Source organism: Pongo abelii, chromosome 2 (assembly GCF_028885655.2).
Source record: "Pongo abelii isolate AG06213 chromosome 2, NHGRI_mPonAbe1-v2.0_pri, whole genome shotgun sequence".
NCBI classification, from domain to species: domain Eukaryota; kingdom Metazoa; phylum Chordata; class Mammalia; order Primates; family Hominidae; genus Pongo; species Pongo abelii.
The window spans coordinates 157,955,858-157,974,172 of record NC_085928.1 but is presented as its reverse complement, the minus strand read 5'-3'; the positions used below and the strand labels follow the sequence as shown (position 1 = coordinate 157,974,172).

The 18,315-nt window shown below is 33.3% G+C and overlaps 1 long non-coding RNA gene across 1 annotated transcript; it reads right to left on the bottom strand.

Annotated features, from left to right (window-relative positions):
* Window positions 1–11,092: 11,092 nt before the first annotated feature.
* Window positions 11,093–18,082, bottom strand: LOC134761039 (uncharacterized). Its single transcript, XR_010139262.1, has 3 exons — window positions 17,985–18,082; window positions 13,301–13,381; window positions 11,093–12,578 (listed from the first exon to the last, which is right to left on the bottom strand). It is a non-coding gene; the product is annotated as an uncharacterized LOC134761039 (long non-coding RNA).
* Between the last annotated feature and the right edge of the window lie 233 nt (window positions 18,083–18,315).

The following is an 18,315-nucleotide window of genomic DNA, read 5'->3' as shown; positions in this document are numbered from 1 at the left end:
ACTTGAAATCTATATGAGTAGATTTAAATTTCAGCACTATCTTGTTCAAATGTCAAAAGTAAAGTCACAGAGGAACCCCTTATCTCATTAAGTCCTTCTCTCCCTCCATCCTGACCAATGGCTTAGAATAATATGACATCCTGAAAAACTTTTCTGGATGGTACCCTGCAAGTGTATAGGCATATAGAAATATTTTGCATTCAACTCCCAAATTATTTTCATTTAATTTACTCATAAAATATTATATCTATATTATATGTCAGTCACTTAGCCAAGTACTGAGGCAGATACACAGGCAAACTCTCTATATAATACATCCTTAAGGTTTTCAGTTTTGGGGCCAGGAAGCAGTTAGTTTTAACAGTTATTAATATATATTGAACACTTAATTCTTTCAAGATCTCTGTGGTGGTATCATTAACCTCATTTTATAAATGATAAAAGTAAGCCTTGGAGAGGTTAAGTGACTTCTTTAAAGTAATACTGTAAAGCTGGCAAATGAAAAAGTCAGAATTCGAATTTAGGTCCTGTTACTTGCAAGTCAGATAATGATAGCTGTCATGTTTTATTACATTTTTAATAAATACTTATTTTAAATAAACCATTATGAATGCGTTAAGAGTTTGGTGGAAAATGTTACTAGAACTCAGTGAGTATGTTTCTCATGAATTCAAGTATATCAAGTATATACTTTTTTGATTATCAGAGATGTGGATTCAAACATAAAGGAGGGAAAATTTTGTCTCATAACCAGATAAACACATATTTATCAAATAATATGTAATTTGAGCTAGACACAAAACAGATCCCCTAATTATGTAGTTGAGTTTTTGTTGCTGTGCAGGCATTTCTGATCATGTATTTTTATTCATCTACAGGATTCTCTGAATCACTATTTGAAGAAGATATCCTAAAAACTTCATTAGACAGTGTTTTGTGTTTAATTATGAAATATGAAATGGGAAACACATTTGTATTATCCCAGCAGAATGGGGATAGGAGGGCATATCATGCTAACTTTTACTTGAAATATGGATGTTTAGTATTTTATTTAATATGAAACACACATTACTTACCTTTTAGAAGTTAGAAAATTCTGCATTTTTAAAAATGCACTTTTTCCCTTTAGTTTTTTCTAAATGTGTAAACACAAAGTTTTGTTACCTTTTTTTTGAGTTGTAGAGATGATGACCTTGCTTTGCAGAAAAAAAACATTATTTTCAAGCATATGTAGTCTACATTTCTGAGGTTAAATGTGAGAATTTGAGAATAGATTCAGTACAGCTTCATGTCAAAATAGCTAATCTTTATTGTTTTGAACCTATTTCTTCTATCTATCTTTCTTTCTTTCTTTCTTTTTTGACAGTCTCGCTTTGTTGCTTAGGCTGGAGTGCAGTGGCGTGATCTCAGCTCACTGCAATCTCCGCCTCCCAGGTTCAAGCGTTTCTCCTGCCTCAGCCTCCCGAGTAGCTGGGATTACAGGCATATGCCACCACGCCCAGCTTATTTATTTATTTATTTATTTATTTATTTATTTGTATTTTTAGTAGAGATGGGGTTTCACCATATTGGTCAGGCTGGTCTCGAACTCTTGACCTTGTGATCCGCCCGCCTGGGCCTCCCAAAGTGCTGGGATTACAGGCGTGAGACACTGCACCCAGCCTTCTATCTTTCTTATGTAAATACTTTTCTTCTTTCTGAATGTCTCAAAATTAAATTTTAGGAAATATTAAAATTTTTGGTAAAATATTTCTACCTTATTCACATTATTTTATTTCTCCTTTTTTATTTGACAAAGCTGGATTTCATTGCTAACCAGTTATGCTTATGATGAAGCACCTTTGTACTACATCAAAAACATTAATTATTCACTTATTTCTTTTAACTTATTGGCAATCATGTATCTCATTCATCAGTTGGTAAGTACATATTTTTGAGCATTTTCAGTATGTCCAGCACTGTAGCAAGGAACACAGGAGAGAGAAATACGGTGTATGTCCTCATAGGACTGCAGTTTTGCTTGAGTGACAGAATTAACAAGTGTCATCAATATTATTAGATAAAACAAAGATAAAAATAGCATTATGTCAATAAATGAAAGAGAAATTAAAATAAAGCAAGGTTATTATGGGTTCAGTATTGTCTTTAACATATTCTTGAGACAGTATTGATTATTTCATTTCATTCTGCAGACGAGGAAACTAGATTTTAGGGAGGCCCAGGGGCTTTTCACCTGGGAATTTAACTTCAAAGCTTATCTTTTTTCTGTTGTGTCACCATTTTAGAGAAACCTGGAGGTAGTACTCATGCTGGATTTCCTAAACCATGTTGGGTTAAGGGCAGGGTTAAGCGATAGAAGCCTAGTGTGTGAATGAACATGGCAGATGAGTATGCTTGTCTGATGAGCCAGGTGTATGTTTTATAGATTAAGATGAGTAGGGCTGTGGGCTGGAAACAGATCTTGGAAGTCATGCACATCAAATAGCTGATTGTTTTTGTAATAGACTTTGGAGCAGCGCAGTTGCATATTTAAATGGCATTTTAGAAAAGCAAAGATAGATGAGTGGGAATAGTTGCAATCAGGAAAGCAACTTATCTGAAAGAAATTGTAGAGAAAATATTGCCTGGACACAGGCTTAGAACAAGAAGCTCTTCCTATTCTTCTAAACTTTGAGCTTCTAGAACGAGTAGTGTATTGACTCTTTTTAGACATCGCCCACTTTCTCCTCAGCCGACTCAATATGCCTTCCATAACTCCTATTTCCAATAATATTGCTCAGCGATAGAATAATTTGCAAGGCACCATTTACTTATTTATTGTAGGTCTTCTCCACTAGAATTTAAGTGCCATGAAGAAAGAAAATGTATCTTGTTCATCCTAGTATTCCTTGAGCCTTGAATGTATCCGAGCACACAGAAAGTGCTCTAGGAGTGTGCTTTTGAATTTTTATAGGCGTTTCTTTAAATCATTATAAAATCATTCAAGTTTAGTTTGTGGTCATGGCAGAAATGGAAATAGATATTATGCAATGTGCAACAAAGGTGCTCATGGGAAAAATGCATACTGGACTGTAACTAAGTTTAAAATGATGGTGGCCTATTTCCAACTACTCAGAAGGTGATTAGTTTGCGAATTGTCCACAGACCTCCTGCTTCTCTTTCATCTAACTGCTGCCAACTTTTGGCTAATTTTATGCTCATTAACACTTCCTTTAGAGCATGGACAAGGCAAGGGTGTGACCTTTGTGTCTGTCCATTTTGCTGCTGATTAACAAATTGTGGGATGATTTGGTGGAATAGAGATTGAAACATTGGCAAAGATGAATATTTTATATTATTATGTATAGGTTTTGTTTATTGATGTTATTATTCTTCGTTTATGCATGACCTATTGGAAAGATAAATGTGTAATGTGAATACAGTATACACAATATTCTCTTTGATCGTGAACATTTGCTGACACATCCATACATATGGATTATAATGAAAATAGAGCTTTAAATCCAAAGGTTAAATTGAAACAGTTGACATGCCAGAGTTATTCAATATAATGGTGTGCATCTTTTATATCTCCTAATGTTCAAGGAGTTAGACAACCTATGTAATTTCATAAATAAATATTTGTTTTAATTAGAAGAGCCATGCATATTTTAGGGAAAGTCACACAGCATATTTAATGACTTAATTTGGCCACAACCCATTTATAGTTAATAAATATGTCAACTTCTATGATGAATTACAATCAATTGCAAAATAATATAGAAATAAAAATATCAATAGGTTGATTACAAGTCATAGTTTTAGACATGAAGAAACAACATTAAAACAAAAATGAATTACAAATATAAAAATGTATTAGATAAAGTTGAGAATCAGTCAAGGACAAAATATTTAACAATGTATAAAATTTACTGCAGGACTCATGGGATTTAAAATATGTCTAATATGCATACTATAAAGAAATGCAGTAAAAATGCCTGACTATATAGACACACTCATTGTTTGATGAAATCTCTCCCCTATATGGTAAAAATTATTATTCTGTGATTCTGGGTTTAGTTGGAATGTGTTACTAAAAGAATTCATTATTTTAATTAGCACCAGTGTTTATATGATAAATAGAGGCTGAGGATTGTATAAGTACAGAGATCAAACTGGATCTTTTACCTTTACCTTTGAGGAAGGCATAGATGTAAATTAAAACATAATAAATCATTTACTACTTTTGAAAAATTAAACTCGAATTTAGGCTCAAAATTTTGTATAGATGTACAGCAAAATAATATAGGCAAAAATAAAGGGTACAGCTTAGCTGAATGGAGAAAGTTATAGAATTTTTTTTATATGTTTATTGCCTTTGCTGAGCATCATTTGAATTAACTTTACAGGTGCACTAATAAGTACAATTAAATCATTTAACCACGTTGTACTTATAGCATATATTTCTGAGTATAACTCAAATATACTTGTACCAAGCTATGCCATCTTTTACTCAATATGTTTTCTAGAATTGTTAACTGCAGTTGGTGAACTTCTTATTCATTATATCATATGGCCTTTTCAAAGTTTACATAAAACAAAGTGAGGTATAAATAAATGTATATACAAACAAATAAATAGGCTTGCTAATGTTGGAATTCTTAATTTTAAGTGCATCAATGCTACTATATTTCTACCAGCTGCTTGCCAGTGTATTATCGCTATAAATTCTGTTTGTATGAAAAATTCTTAGGGAGGAGACAAGTTCCTTTGCACAATGTTATTTATTTTAAGAATGCCTTTTGGTCATTTAAAAATCTGTCAGAGAAGTTTAGATATGCCAGTGACTTATTGATCCCTTTTCTATTTTTTATTTTGTACTAGTTACTCACAGAGAGTTGTAAACAAGACTGGTGTTTTACTGCTATCTACCAGTACTAGTTGTTTATGGATGGCATCAGTTCTGACGAGTCCATGCCAAACACACACTAACTGTTAAATATTTTGAATATTATCCTCGTTGTAAATATAATTTTACTGGATTACGCATGTGAAAACAAGAATTTTGTCAGTTAGAAAGCAACCAATTTTTAAAAAATTAGGTCAGCTTTAGAAAATAAGCCAGGTTTACATGTTTAACTATGTAACAAACCTGCACATCCTGCACATGTACCCCTGAACTTAAAATAAAAGTTGGAAATTTTTAAAAGCCATGTTGTTTATATTTTCTTAGAAGTTCACTTTATAAATGCATGATAGTCACAATAAGGCAGTATTGTGATTGACAAAAAGGCACCAACAGATGCTTTCGAAAGACATACAATTTTTTAAATAATATAAGATGCAGATATCTTTGCAGAGATAAGTGGAGCAGTTGATCGCTCAGCATGCTCCCAGAGGGAGGAGCTGCCTTATAGGCCTCAAAGTTTCCCACAAGCACAGTCAACCGTTCATGAAGCCACCTGTGTGGAATGAGGAAGCTGTCATGCACTAGGAGTGCTCCCTGTTCCACTCTTACAGGATGTTACGTCCTCCTGAGAAATCCTCCCAGTGCAGAGGGACGCTGGCAACATGCTTGCCTGCCACCAGGTACAAGAACCAAGCAACCTTAGCAACATTTCTCAGTCATTTATTTATCACTGTGTGAAACTGAGATCAATTTTTCAGGAGCTGCCCTCAACTTGCTCAGGCCTCAGGTCTCTGAACTTTTCCTGAATTTAGATAAAATTTTTTATCACTTAGCTTGGAATATCTATTTTGATGATGTAAATTGCTTTCAGGAGTATTAGCATTTTAACAATATTAATTCCTCCAATCTATGAACATGGAATATCTTTTCTTCTTTTTGTATGCCCTCTTCAACTTCTGTCAGTGTTTTACAGTTTTCCTTTGATAGATCGTTCACTTCTTTGGTTAAATGAACTCCGCTTTCTTGATTTATTTTTCAGTTTGTTCTCTTTTTATATATAAATACTACTAATTTTCATATATTATTTTTGTATACTGCAACTTTGCTGAATGTATTTATCATAATAGCATGTTGAACAAAAGCAATGAAGTTTGGCATCCTTGTCTTGCTCCAGATCTTAGAGGAAAGGTCTTCAATTTTTCCCTCTTCAGTACAATGTTAGCCATGGGCTTATCATATATGGCCTTTATTATTTTGAGTTATGTTCCTTTTATACCCAAGTTTTTTGAGAGTTTTTATCATGAAGGGTTGTTAAATGTTATCAAATACCTTTTTTGGCATCTATTTTAATAGTCATAATTTTTGTTCTGAGTTTTGTTAATGTGCTATACTAATTTGTGTATGTTGAACATCCTTGCCTCCCTGGGATGAATCCCACTTGATCATGATGAATAGTCTTTTTAATGTGTTGTTGAATTTGATTTGCTAGTATTTTGTTGAGGATTTTTTTTGCATCTGTGTTCATTTATGATATTGGCCTATAGTTTCCTGTTTTTGTTTTGTCTTTGTCTGACTTTGGTATCAGGGTAATGCTGACCTTATAGAATGAGTTTGAAAGTATTCCCATTTCTTCTTCTTCTTTTTTTTTTTTTTTTTTTTTAAGACAGGGTCTCACTCTGTCACTCAGGCTAGAGTGCAGTGGCGCAATTTCGGCTCATGATACGTCTGCCTCCTGGATTCAAGCGATTCTCCTGCCTCAGCCTCCTGAGTAGCTGGGATTACAGGCACCCAACCACCACACCTGGCCAATTTTTGTATTTTTAGTAGAAACAGCGTTTCACCATGTTGGCCAGGCTGGTCTCGAACTCCTGACCTCAGGTGATCCGCTTGCCTCAGCTTCCCAAAGTGCTGAGATTACAGGCATGAGCCACCATGCCTGGCCCATTTCTTCAGTTTTTAAAAAGAGTTTGAGTACAATTGGTATCAATTCTTTAAATGTTTGCTAGAATTTATCAGTGAAGCCATTAGGTGCTGGGTTTTTCTTTGATAGCAGGTGTTTTATTATAGCTTCAATCTTGTTACTTATTAGTTAGTTGAGGTTTTCTTTTTCTTTATGGTTCAATCCTAGTTGGTTGTATGTGTCCACGAATTTATCCATTTCAACTAGGTTTTTCAATTTGTTGCATATAGTTGTTCATCATAGTCTCCAATGATTATGTGTATTTTTGTGGTCTCAGTTATATCGCCTTTTTCATTTCTGATTTTATTTACTTGAATTGTCTCCTCTTTTTCCTTGGTTAGTTTACCTAATGGTTTGTGGATTTTGTTTAACTCTTCAATAAAACAACTTTTTATTTAGTTGACCTTCGGTCTGTAGTGTTTTTTTTTTTTTTTGTCTTGATTTCATTTATTTCTGCTCTGATCTTTATTTTTTCTTTTTCCCTACTAATTTGGGATTTGGTTTGTTCTTGCTTTTCTGGTTTCTTGAGATACGTTGTTAGGTTTATTTGAAGTTTTTCTACTTTTTTGATGTAGGCATTTATTGCTATAAACTTCCCTCTTTGTACTGTTTTTGCTGTATTCCATAGATTTTGTTAAGTTTTTTCCCCATTTTCATTTGTTTCAATAAATTTTTAAATCCCTTCTTAAATTTCTTCATTGACACATTGATCACTCAGGAGCATGTTGTTTAATTTTCATGTGTTTGTCAAGTTTTGAGGTTCGTTTTGTTATGGATTTCTAGTTTCATTTCATTGCGGTCAGAAAAGATACTTAATATGATTGCTACTTTTTTGAATTTGTTCAGACTTTTTTTGAGGTCTAACAGATTATCTGGAGATAATCCTGGAGAATCCTTCTTTCATGTGCTGATGAAGAAAATGTGAATTCTGTAGCAGTGGGGTGAAATGTTTTGTAAATGTCAGTAAGGTCTATCAGGTCTAGTGTGTAAACTCCAATATGTCTTTGTTGTTTTTCTGTCTGGATGATCTATTACTGCAAGTGGGGTGTTAAAATCCCCTACTATTACAGTATTGCTGTTGATCTCCCCCTTTAGATCTACTAATGTTTGATTTATATACTTGGGAGCTCCAGTGTTGGGTGCATAGATATTTATAATTATTATATTTTCTTGCTGAATTGACCCCTTTATCCCTATATAGTGACTTCCTTTGTGTCTTTTTACAGTTTTTGCTATGTAATTCATTTTATCTGATACAAGTATAGCTACTCCTGCTCTTTTTTGGTTTCCAGTTGCATGAAATATCTTTTTTCCGCCCCTTCACCTTCAGGTTATGTGTATGTTTATACACAAAGTGGGGACCTGCTTTTAAAAACGAATTCAAGGACATCATCTGTTTCCTTTGAGTTTTTTTAAATTACAAATGGTCAAATAACCAAGAGACAATGAAAAAGTTGTAATTATTCCCTCCTGTTCTATTAGCCCCAATATCCACTCCTCAAATATAACTAACCCTAATGCGATCTTTCCATATCCTTTTTATACAAACTTCATCCTTACATATTTTACTTCTCTCTCTCTCTCTCCTCTCTGTCTCTCTCTTTCTCTCACTCTGGTTAAACAGATACAGGATTCCAGCTGAAAAACTAGTGTGAAGCTGACTTTTTAATTTAATATATCATGGATGCCCTTGTCAGTCAATATACAGAGCTCTTTCTTTCATATAGCTACATAATATTTCATAGTGTGGAAATCCTGGAAGCTATTTCACCATTCTCCTATAAGTGGACATAATGGCCTTTGTCATTGTTATTTTCCAATACTTGTGATGTTCCAGGAAAGCTCCAATAAGCACCTGCCTCCATGTATCTTTACATACTGGCAGCACTTTTATTTCTGTAGATTTCCACAAGTGATACTGCTGGGACAATTAATGTGTATATGTCTTGCTTTCATTTATGATGCTAGATTATTTATAAAAAGGTTTTAAGAATTTAAACCCCTATCAGTTATACTCACTAATACTGGTTATCATAGTTCTTTTAATTTTTGTTAATTCAGTGTTTCTTTGTACTTTGTGTTGTTTAAATCTGTTTTGTTCCTGACTACTAGTGAGGTTGAGTATCTTATTTCATGCTTATTGTCCATGTGCATTTCTTCTTCTGTGAATTGTTTCCTTATCAGTATGTAGGCATTGAATAACTTATAGATGTTAACCTTTTATCATTTGTGTTGCAGATATTTTTATTTATGGTGTTTGTTGTAATATGTGCTTTAATTCTTACGTAGTTATATACATTTATCTTTTTTATGATCATTTTTCATTATTTGAGATTCATTTTATTGAGTTTCATTATTTGCCTTAAGAAGATTCTCTTTACTCTAAGATCAAATTATTTCCTAGTATTTTTCTAAATTGTTTTCTAAGGTTTAGAACTTTATTCTATTTGGAGTTATTTTTATAGTTTCTGGTAGAGGTTCTAATTTTTAATTTTATATTAATATACAACAATATCAAATTTGAAATAGAACAGCATCTATGTTATTTAATGTTTTTCTAAACATTCTTTTCTGTTTGGAGATCTTTGAATCTGTTCCAGTGGTTTATTTTTCTATTTAGGTGCTTATAACTATTATTTTATTACAATAGCCTCATGGTGGGTTTTGGTATTTGGTAAGGTATGTCTTCAAAGACTGTCTTTTATTTGTCTGTACTTTTATTTTTCAATGTGAGCTTTAATATAATTCTATCAACTCCAATATAATTTTGTTTGGAATATATATATATATATATATATATAAAAACACATATAATCTTCTCAAGAAATGTGATTATGCTCTTTAATAAAATTTTACAGCTTTGAAAAATAGATCCCATATATTGCTTTGTGAAGTTTCCTCTGATGATTTTTATATCTTTGTTTGCTTATGTAGATTTTTTTCTCTCATTTTCAAGATTTGGTGTTTTAAGTTAAAGGCACATAGCTAATTAGCATACCATTGTGTAATTATCAATATTTTGTATAAGAGTATGTCATTTTCTTTTGTCTTGAATAATTCACAATTAAATTTAAGAAAAAATAAAAATACCTCTAGGCAAGCTGTACATATACTCTTGTCTAAAAAGTGGAGATTCCTATCTGGGCAGAATAATTCACCAACCCATCAACCAACTGCCAGAAGTTGAAAATAATGAACAAAACATGTGGGGAAATAAAGGGAACAACTCCTAGCCAATCAGTTCATTGGACTAAATCCTAGAAGTCAATGAGGAGACAAATATCATGCTCAAGAAACTCTCATCTTATTCAGGATATGGGATAAGACTTCCACATAAAAATACTAGTTGGGGAAAATAACTCAAATATCCATTTTAAAACTAGTTCTATGTAAGAACCAAAAGAAATGTAATTATCATTTCCTGTGCTTATTTTCAATGGAGTTTGTCCAGGATATCAATTAGTATAATCATATTGGATATATACTTTGAATGTTGAAATTCAAACTAAAGTTCTTTTGGATAAAAAGGCAATCAGATTTGTTGTTTTATATTCTTCAATTGAAATGGACTTTTATAGCAAGTTAGATATATATAGCTTACAATGATGGAATCAATACATATGTTATAATTCTCTTTCAAACTACCATGTCATCTTTCCCAACTGTTAAAAATTTCAGTGCCAGCAAATTTTTGAAAATGTAATCAAAGGCTTTCTAGCTTTAGCTATATTAAATAAAAATACTTTTATCTTTATTTTAGCAAATTTTATGACGGGACTCATTTATTTGATCATATACATTAACAAAATATAATGAGCACTGATACTTTTTCGCTCCTTTTAATAAACTTAATCACAAAATGTGTATCTATCATCTTTTTGAGCCCTGTTCGTGAGTGCTCTATTAGATAGGTGAATATAATTCATCATCACTGAACTTTTGTATTCTTTCTCTAGAAGATAATTTACATAAATTATATAATAGTTTTCAGTAGTTATGGTTGCCTATGAATTACAAAAATAAGTTTCCAATCTTGTTGCATCAGTTTTCAGTAAATTTTCTCAAGAACCTGTAGTGGAATTTGCCACTGTAAGTGTACCCTCTGTTGACTGCCCGGTCTTACTACTCAATAGATTTTTTTTTTTTAAAAGGCTGCTTGGGTAAATTCTAATTGTAAACTTCCAAAAAAGCAAGTATTCTGGTTTTATACTAGGTATCTGGCAAAACAGAATATAAGTTGAAGATTGGAAGCCAAACATTGAAACCATTTTATTGTAGGCAGATGTCACAGTTTTAAAACATAGCCCCCAAATTCTTTGATACTCCCCCTATTGAGATGTGGGATCTATATCCTGAACCATCTCTGGAATTTGGGCCCTGTGACTGCTTGACCAATGGAGCATAGTGGAAGTTATGCTGGACTAGTTTCCAGAACTTTGAAAAAAAAAAAAACCTGACATTTCTACTTCCTTTCTCTTTGCGCACTCAATTTTGGAGCCCTGAGGCACCATGTAAGAAACATTTGGCTACCTGCTGTGACGTGACCCCAGAGAGAGGTGCTGGTGGATGTTGACGTTGTGTGTAGGTGTTCTGGCTGAGCACAGCTGAAGTCCTTGCTGGCAACCAGCATCAACCATCACACATGTGAGTGATGGAGTCTTTGAGAAGATTCCAGCCCCTAGCCTTCAAGTCCTTCCAGCTGAGGCCCCAGACATAGCAGAGTAGATACTCCATCATGATGAACTCTTTCCAGATTCTTGAAGCATAAATTCAGCAAGTCTAATAAAATAGTTGTTTTAAGTTTCTAAGTTGTGAGGCAATATGTTACACACAGAATAGTAACTAGAACAACAAGTACTCCTAAAACATACCAGCCTCAGTTTCAGTGCCTCAGCACAATGACAGTCTTTAAGTTTTGGAGGACACTGAAGTGGGGCAGGGGGGTGGGATGCAGTTTGGAAATAACTTCAGACAATGCAGATGTGTCCCTTGCCAAGAAGTAGGCTCATCCTTAAACCCCAGTATTTTGAATTGCTCTATTAATACTATAAGTGTCCTTCTAAGTTCATATGCTTAGCAGTTTGTGAAACCTATTTGGATGCTGTGCTATGAGTGCTACTTCTATTTTGGGATTGTCCTAAGCTGCTTTGTAAGAGATATAACTTAATGATGCTGAGCCTTGGCCTTGGGATGAAAAAAACATAATTAATAGTATAATTTTATAACCATAGTTATCAGACAACTTTCAGGACAGTTTGTTCCAGCTTGTCAGTATAGGCTATTAGTAACAGCAAGATTGACAGTTTATACGCTGTTCAGGTGTGATGCCAGTGGACTCCACCATTATGGCAAGTCACATAACAGTGATGACCCTTTGGATCAGTAGAATATGAGAAGACCCAACCAATATTTTATTTTGAGCCCCTGTTTTCTAGGTGTTCCATGTGACATGTTGGATGTCACTGATGCAAGTGAGAAAGTGCATCCAGTATGGCCTTGCAGAAAGGAGGACAATTGGAGCCTGCATCAGACCACTCTGGACCCCTTGCTGTAAGACAGCCTTTGGCTGGGATGCATATTCTTCCTAAAATGCTGATGCTATATTTTATCCTTCTCCTTCAGTAAAGTGTAGATTTATAAGAATTGTGGTTAAGTCTTGCGAGTCTTCTTTAGTGTCTTTTTTAAATCTTCTGCAGGGCAATAAAGACTTTATCATCCTAGGGTTGGTAGCTGGGTATACAAACAAAACAAAACAAAACAAAACAAAGAAAAACTCAGAACAGGCAGATTAACAAGAGAAAAAGCATACAACTTTATTAATTTTTAATATGTCCACAAGAGAATTATAAGAAAAAACTAATACCCCACAAAACCATAAGATGTGAGAGTTTACAAACCATCTTAATAGGGAAAGGGAAGAGAGATGTTGGTTACTTAGGGGAGAATAAATGATTTTTAGGAAAGATGAATGGGTCCTTAGAAGAATAGATGGGAGATAATGATAGATTCAGACAAAGTTTGTCAGGGTGTTGTCAACTTCTAGTTTCTGCTCCTGTAATAAGAGTCCATCTTCCTAGTTGATGAAACTCCTGGGGAGATGGTTTATAATAACGGAGTTTATTTTGGAGGATTTGTCTTTAGGTAGGCAAAGGGAGTTCAAAGAAAGACTCTCCTTTCATTTGCTGTTTTTCAAAATGCCTCAACCTCAAAATAGTCCACATACCAAAACTTATATTTTGGGTATATTCTGGGGTGCCATCTCGTGAACTGTGTCACTGTCATATTTTGGGGTGGTATAGTCTTATTTATAACATTTCTTTAGTGTCTAATTGGCATAACTAGTGTGGATTTCTTAAGTATATTTTTGTACTGGTTTGACAATACACCAACACATACACACAACATGTTCACATCATTAGCTACTTTATTGGCTAAGCTACTTCTTTTCTTACCTCATTCTATGGTGACTTCTACTCTTTACTACTCCTGAAATTCACTATAGTTTTGACTGGGACCAAGGGATGAAAAGGCTGCTGTCAAGATAAAATATTAAAGTACATTTTTGAAGTTGAAAAGATAAATACCACAGTTCTGTGTACTACTAGGAAAATACCCATAGCCCATTGTAGGAAATGGCTTTTTTAGTGACAAGGTCAAAGAACATATTTCCAGAGACTCAGAGAGATGTATTGGTGTTTATTCAATATTCCCTTACCACCAGACAGTTCCCCAGTGAAGTTTTCCATTTTAGAGGAAGTCTTCTTGCTTTGGTCATTAAAACTGTGCCAAAGTACCAAAACATATGTAGTTGTTCCTTGGTTTTCTAGTTATTCTCTTTCTTGCTGTCATTCTCCATCAGTTTGAACTTAGACACAAGCATATGACTTGTTTTTTTTTTTCCCAATGAAATGTCATCTAAAGTAATATAAGTCACTTTTGGATACAAATAATAGACAGAAGACAATTTTCCCAGTTTCCTCTGCAGGTAATGAAAACACATGACAAGATGGAATCTCTTTCAGCCTGGGTTCCTGAGTAACTAGTGAGCATTAGTCCCTAAGTGACAATGCTGGACATATAGCATAAGCAAGAAATAAATTTTTGAATGTTAAGCCATTGGTGGGTATTTGTTACTGTAGCATAACCCAGCTTAACCTAGCTAATATCCCTATCTTATGTCTGAACTTCTGAGATATATCCTATGTAAATTCTAGGATAAATGATTTGTTGACTCGTTCTTTTATAGAAACTAATCTTCCAAAGTTTTTTTAAAAAGTCTTATTTTATTCATAGGTTTGAAACAACATCTTTACAAATCATGCTTCAGTTGTGTTTTTATATGTGTAACTAGAAAAGAATTTTTCCAAAAATCTGTGTGTTGAATTGTAAGATTAAAAGGACACATATATATTCCTTGAAGGAGCCATTTATTTCTTCTCTTGATTTTCCTGCAATGATGTGGTAACTATGCTTTCAATCAATGCCCTACTTCAGTGGTTACTGGTTACACCCATTTTTGCACGATTGCAAAAGGAATACAAGCAACAATAATTTTGAAATTCATTACAATGCCAGGGTTTATATGCTCTCATTAAGCATTAATTGGTAGTTGATGGCTATTGCTATTTTTAACACCATTAGTTCATAGCAGTATAATTAGTAACGCTAAGTACAGGAACCACATTAATAGCATTACTAATTGTAAATCTGGAGATAGAAACACAACATGACTGGTTAATTTCCAGGCAATATCTCATGGTAATTAGCTGTAGGACGTTTGTACTGAACTAGAAAGGTAAGTAATTTAATTTTTTCTACAATTTTTGGGGGGTTTGCAATACTAATATCACCCTTTAATATATGGATCTCATTTCATCTTCTTATGTTAACATTCCTTCCTTTTAGATTCTCTTTTGTTGTATGCTAAGTAATGATTCAGTTTTCTCCCACAAGGAAAATATATAGTCATTTAAAATTTTTATCATTCCATATCAAGTCTTAAGGACAAAATATCTTAAACGACTTACTTCTTATATTGTAATTGATTTCCAATGTTTTGTGTTTGCCCAGTGCTTAGTTTGATATGCCAACTCTCTTTACTCATTACCATAGCAGTAGCAAACTGGCCAACTTTATGTCTTTGCTAGTGAAATTTTATAACAGTAGAATTAAGGGAAAATTTTTTACAAGCTATAATAAACTAAAAGAAAAAACCCAACAACTAGATGTTCTATACTTAAATGCATGCCGCTTGACATGTAGTGATTCTTTCTCTGGTCACATTGTATGAGGTTTAACAGTCTGTAGTACTTACTCATATATACTTCAGTACCTACAAGGGTGGAGAACAATTCTTTAATTGTCATCTTATTTACTTTCTAAAGGACAGGGCTTAGAAAGCACTCTCTGTTTTTTTTTTTCTTTTCTTTTCTGAAGAATTTTAGTGTAATATGTATGGGGTGATTGAGAACAATGAGACACTGTACTTATAGTATTGGAGTCATTTTGTAAGAAATTATAAAATAGATGATTTAATTTTTTATTAATCCTTCTAAAATTTTTTTTTCTTCAGTTAAACTGAGAAGCTCTTCAGAGACAATTTTGGTAATATGCCATTTCAGGCACGTCTTTGTGTTTTGCTTTTGGATTTTTAACAAACTAGATTACATTTGAAAATACCAATTTTCCTCTCCTGGTTTTCCTTGTTCTTTTTATATCTGAGCCCATGTGTATCTTGCTGCTTCATTGATAAAGGGGAAAAGGGCCCAAAATGATGATTTCAGCATGTTTAAACTGTGAATGTGGGTAGACTGATTTATAATTGGATAAAATTGGTAAAAATAAGTTAATTGATTACTGAGTTTAGAATGTTAACTCAACTTCACATTGTTTGCTTTTGTACAATGAGGGCAAGAAGAAAAAGAAAAACACATGGTTGGTGAAAATCCTTGAAGAGTTTATTTTCCCTATTGGCATTTGAGAATTTTGCAAGAGTAGTAGCTTTATTATTCTCTTTCTCAAGTTTCCAACTTGTAATAGAATGTGTGTTAACCTGTCAAAATGTGAAATGCTATTATTTAGTTGTAATTAGTTAATGATTATGTCTTTTCTTTTGGCAAGGCATCCCTTAGCTGATGAAACAGTCTTCTAGTCACTTATAAAATACATATATAAACAATAGGGAAAGCAGCATTTGGAAGGCACATGATGATTCTTTATTTTCCATCACATTAGCACATTAATGTTTGGTGAGTTTAAAGAAGTGGCATGAATAAGTTACTACTCTGTACTGTTGGCAATATTGACGTTTATGGGAAATTTAATTTTAAGTCTACAATATGTGATTTAATACAGTGCTGCTTTTCCAAAGACAGAGTATGAAGGTAATCTTTGTTCAATAAAACGCCAAAAGAAAATCAATTATTTCATCCTTCTGGCGATGGTTAAGGTTAGTAGAAATAGTACTACCGGTTGCTTTACTTTCACCAAGTAATTATTTTTGAAGTAATAGGTAGTAATTAATTAGTGCAGCTAATTCTTACTGAAAAATCTTGTGTAGCTGAGTGAAAGAGGAGCATTTCAACTTAATGATAAAGTTAAGATATTTTTCCTTGTGAAAAAATTAAAGGCCTTAAGGTTAAGAAGTTGGTAACATGATTAAATTTATTTTACTTTTGTTTTTGCAATTTGGGAACAGAAAGAGTGGCTTTTTTTTTTTTTTTGGATGTATCAGATGATAATGCATATCTGAAAAAGCCAAGGCAGGTAACAGAGCACGTGATGACTTACTGTGGGGAGTCTGTGTACTCCAAGTGCGGCAATTCTCACGCCATCTGCCCCAGACTACATAAGCTTCCAGAAAGCCTGAGGTTTCCAGGATAATATGTGGTCAGTTTTTTTTTTTTTTAAGTTAATACATGTGTGAATCTGTTGTGGTAACAAAGCATATATGTAATGAAGGCAAGTTTTATGTGACCTCAGAAGGATTGGACTGTGAAATGATACAATATTCAGAACTTTAACAGCCATGCACTATCTGAAGCAGATGAAGGCAAGCCTGCAGTCTCAGAGGGATGCCCTAGGAAATACTAAGAAGACAGCATTTTATTGTTCCAGATCTTTATTTATCTACCAGCAGATGTCCCTATAAGGCAATAATATCTTATAGCTAGGCCAGCTGATTATCAAAAATCAGAAACGGAACCACTCATCATATTTCCAAAAATTTATGGGATTAAATCCACCATGTACTTCAAAATGTTTCCAGAGAGACATAAAATGCAGCGCAGTGCAAAAGTAAATTTAGTTTACTTCTGAAAACCACATGGAACCATTTTTTTTTTTTTAAAGAAATTCTAGGAGTTCTCAATCTTTATCAGCACTAAAACCACTTTCTAAAATAAAATAAAATCATTGATTATCTCTGTGCTTTCAGGTATATAAGTATTCATTTAGTTAAAAAATACTCAAAGTGTAAAAAATGACTCTGAATTCAGTAAAATATTTCTTAACTGGGAATATTCTCTTTATACATTCTAAAGACTAGATGCAAATTAATGTTTCCATGAGACACATTATTCAACTTGCAAACAATTCAAAATGCACATATAGATTTAGGTACTCTGGCAATACCTCTGTAACTTCCCAGGGGTCTGTATAGAAAAGTTGTAAACCAAAAGTGTCCTCTATTCTATCGTTTTATTCAGTGATATGCCGCTTCTTGATGGATGAAAAACAGTGTAAAGAAAACTTGCTGTAAATAATAAATACTGTCTTACAAAGTAATTTTTTCATTGAAAAAACATACTAAAATACAAAGTCATTATCAGTACTCATTAGCATTTCTATTTTGAGAATTAAGTAGGTTCATTTGTTTGTCTCCATTTTTGAGAGGCAATGGCTATAGAGGCCAGAAAACTAAACTAGATGCAATAAAAATTATGGATTTTAAAACTAAACAAACAAAAATTTCTAACTATCTTTGCCACTTTCTGGCAGTGTGTTAGGGCAGGTTATTCAACATCTGGCTTATGTATCTTCATTTGAGAATAACAGTAGAAATCTCATGGAATTAGTGCAACATTAAATAAAATGATTTATGAACATACTGGCACGTTATAGGGATTCTAAAAATACCTGTCTCTTTACTTCGCATTTCTCAGTCAGTTCTTTTACATTTTATGATCTCAGTGAATATAATTGACTTCTTTTTCAGGAGAAGTTGCAATTAACTCCTGTTATGGGAATTAGAGAATAGGTCATGATCATGGAAGAGGCAAAATTGGTGCTGGACCTAGAAGCATTTTTTCAGGCAAAAAAACTTTTTCAAAAAAATGTTCAAATAGTAGAGATGCTTTACAAAACAAGAGTTAGACTAAGCAATGAATGTTCTATTGCTGAGCTTCTCAGTCTCCACGGAATTCATACACCCTAGGCTTCTTCTCTAGTGCTCAGCCAATATTGCAAG